We start from the raw sequence: 3,856 nt of genomic DNA, 5'->3' as shown, positions 1-3,856 counted from the left end.
CCATCATCCGCTGCCTTCCAGGTGCGTTAGCAGGGAGCTGGATCAGAAGCAGAGGCACTGCGACTAGAACTCGCACCTTGATATGGGATGCCAGCATTGCAGGTGGTGCCTTCACCTGTACGTCTATGGGTGCTGACCTTCGCTCCTCACACTCTGGTGTAAAATATGGACACTTGGAAAATTTCCAAAAGAACTTTCTTGAAGTTACTTGCTTTTCAGGATATTATCCTCATGTGAGCACAACTAGGATTCCTTTGGATGTCTTGTCTCAAAGCGACTTAACAATAGAAAAAAGGAAGACCTAAATAAGGACCAGGAAGAGTTGGTTAGCTCAGCGGCACCTCCTGTCCTAGGAGACCCAGGGTCCCTCCGGGATCCCAGCCTGCCGCCTTCCTGCCGGAGTCCGTAGTGCTGGCTTGTCACACGCAGATTCGCAATGTCCAGTGGAAGGAGACGAGCTTCTTTTAAGGTGAGGAACACCCAAAGACCACCTGACATGGCGCGAAAGCCCCTCTTGTCCTTCCGTCCTTAGCAATTGCTGGTGGTGCTTCCATGGCCAACCGAACACAGACAGTGGGTCTTGCTGATGGCGGCTGAGTCGGCTCGGACGAGGCAGCTTCCAGACTGTGGCAGGAAGGAGCCGGCACCCAGCAGCGCCGACGGACACCCTGACTTCTCACATTCAACAAGCAAATGTCCAACAAGTAGGTCAAGCTTTTGCAACCTCTGCTTTATTTTTAATGGGGTGAGGGGGTCATAAGTAATGTTTCCTGCATGGGTAGAATGAAATTATCATTTCCCAACGATGTTTTTTAGATGATTTAATATGACCCAGCTTATTTGCATACCCCTGTGTCTAAATGTATAACCCGTATGGTTGGGTATGGAGAAGAGGAAAATTCACCCGAAGTGACATATTCATCTTAATATAATTTAAATTACTCTTGTAAGTAATGAAAAGGAAATGAATAGCAAAGTGGATTATACTGTAATTGAAAATAGTATTGAAATAAACAGAAATTCTTTAAAAAACACATACTTAAGCTGTGATTCAAAAATATTAAGTATGAAAACAATTGCATGAAAAATTGAGGACATGATCACAATTGAACTTGATATATAAACTCTGGTGTCCAGATGCTTAGAAACATGGACTCTTTCTACATTCTTCTTACCCAACAGTGGTAAAATGAAGTTCCAGTGAGGGCATGCACATTCCCTCCTCTTTTTAAACTCTGTGTATTTGGGGGGGCAGAGAGACAGATAGACAGACACAGTGGGTCTTCCTGTTTGTTCAATCCTCAAATGTCCACAAAGACCAGGACTGGGCAGGGGCTGAAGCCAGGAGCCAAGAACCCAGTGCAGCTCTCTCACATGTGGAGCAGGAACCCAATTACTCGCGCCATCACCTGCAGCCTCCCAGTGTGTGCGTTAGCTGGAACATGGAGTCAGGAGCCGGAGCCGACCATTGAAGCTGAGTACTCTAGAGAGATGTGAGACACCAGCATCCTAGCTGGCATCTAACTGCTAAGCCAACTTCCTTCCCCCACTTGTGTCTTAAATCTATTTGTGAGGAAATAGAAATGATCTTCTCCAGTCACTCATATTACCTTTTGTCTGGTGTAAGTAACACAAGCAATAGCCAGAGCTGTCTATTTTGAGTAATATTGCTGCTTCTTGGTTCAACTACACAAGTAACGTTTGGCTTCCAAATCAAGTGCAGCTAGAACAGCCAGACTCTCTCTGAAGCAGTACAGTTCTCTCTGACAGGTGGCAGTCATCTGTAGGCAGCTCTTCTCTGTCCTGAGCGCTCCTGGGTGCACATTGTTGCTGTCCCTGTTTGGGGCACGTCTTGCATGCCGCAGAGCTGTGCTCCCCGGTCTTCAGCGGTCCAGACCCTTCTGAAAGACATCTCCTTGCTCAAGGAATGAGCACAGGACAGGTTCTCCAAACCTTCGTTCTTCACGTGACTCTTGAGCCAAACATTTGTAATTGAGCTTTTGAAATTGTCCATGTTAGAAGCAAGTAGTCAATAGGTGAAAATTTATTTTGCTCTGTGGTTCTGGCCCTTGAATAAACTCACAGCTGATACTCTTTTCGGCCCTATGTGCTCACTCCTGGGAGAGGAGGGGACAGTGTGTGTGTGTGTGTGTGTGTGTGTTAATGCGATATATCTCTATTACCGAACACTTTACACTTGAGTTGAGGAACAGCTTTAAAACGCAGTGAACACTGACTGTGTCATAAACTTTGCTGTATAATCTGTGGCTCATGCACCATAGCTTTTTCTCGCTGAGTAAACTTGTGGCATGGTGGATTATTCAAGGCATATGAATATGCTCTTTGTTTAACAGAATTTCAGTTACATTATCTTCAAACCATTTCCTCTGCAGGAAATAGGTCTTTGGTTTATGGTGTAATAACTCCTTTTTGTTTTTCTCATAGGAAATTCGAGAGCCAGCGATGCCTCTCAATTTTCTACTAGCCTTTAGCGAAAATTCTCTCATGTGACCTCTGGTGAGGACAGGCAGACACCAATGCTGCTGCCCAGCTGGCCCACTGGGCACCGCGTGGCTCACAGCAGCAACCAAGGCCAGGGGCTCGTGTTAAAATGGGCTGCTTACCTGTCTCTGCAGGTGGTGGGGCAGGAAGATCTCAGCCCAACAGAGCAATGGAGGAACCCGTACTTCCTAAGGCAGACATAGCATTCCCTCTGGATGCCTGCCACTGAGGGTGCGATGTCTCAGCCACACAGAGCAAGCAGTCCCGCGTGTCCTGCACATAGCCAGAAGCATTGGTTTCTAGCCTTGCCTTGAGTCTTTTGCTTTCTTTACGTATTTAGATAAGGTTAATACACACACACACACACAATCTGCGGGAGTCTCCATCGCTCCCAGACTTTGATACATTCCCCAAGCTATTTGCATTTTTCGTTACAAGATTGTACAGGGTGCCTCATCCTGACTGTCCCGGAGCATGACTGCCGAAAGAATTGTATGGTGTGACCCTAGGGTTAGGGTTAGGGTTAGGGTTAGACACAAAAGAGTCCCCATGCTTCCTCATCAAAGAATTCCACCTAGGAGATTAGACAACAGCTTTCATAGGGGCCAGGAAAGCAACAAGTCATGGTGAAAAGGTCATTGGAACTGGTTGAAGAAAAGGGAAAAAGCAAAATTCTCGAAGACAGCAATGGGTTCTTCGGATGACGTCACTGCACAGTGAGACAGTGAGAAGAGAGACCTGTCAGGTACCTTGGTGTTAAAAGCGAGGATGTGCCTGGCCCTCAGCAGCTGTCTACTGGGGAACCCCTGCAGATATTCCGAAAGACTTGGACAAAGCTACTATTGGAACACAACCTGAAGCCATGAAATAATAGCTCATTCACACTTGGAATGCACTGAATGAAACCAAATGAGAAGACGAACGCGTCCAAGATGTGGTTTCCTTTCTTCCTTCCTGCAAACCTCCCTGCAAATCTCAGGTCAGCTGCTGCCCCCTCTGCTTCCCAGACAACGAAGCTGCATCACAGACAGGGCAGCCAGCCTGTGGCCTCCAGAGCTCCAGAGTCTTCACTTTGCATTGTGCTGTTCCTGTAACTTCATTTCTTTTCTTCTTCTTTTTTTTTTTTTTTTGATTTATTTATTTGTTTACTTGAAAGTCAGAGCTATATGGAGAGAAGGAGAGAAAGAGAGATCCATCAGCTGGTTCACTCCCCAGGTGGCTGCAATGGCTGGGTCTGGGCCTAGCAGAAGCCAGGAGCCAGAAGCTTGGGCCATCTCCCACTGCTTTCCCAGGCTGTTAGCAGGGAGCTGAACCAGAAGTGGAGCAGCCAGGACACAAACCAGCCCCCTAATGG

Source organism: Oryctolagus cuniculus, chromosome 9 (genome assembly GCF_964237555.1).
Source record: "Oryctolagus cuniculus chromosome 9, mOryCun1.1, whole genome shotgun sequence".
Lineage (NCBI taxonomy): Eukaryota > Metazoa > Chordata > Mammalia > Lagomorpha > Leporidae > Oryctolagus > Oryctolagus cuniculus.
This window is presented reverse-complemented; position numbering follows the sequence as displayed.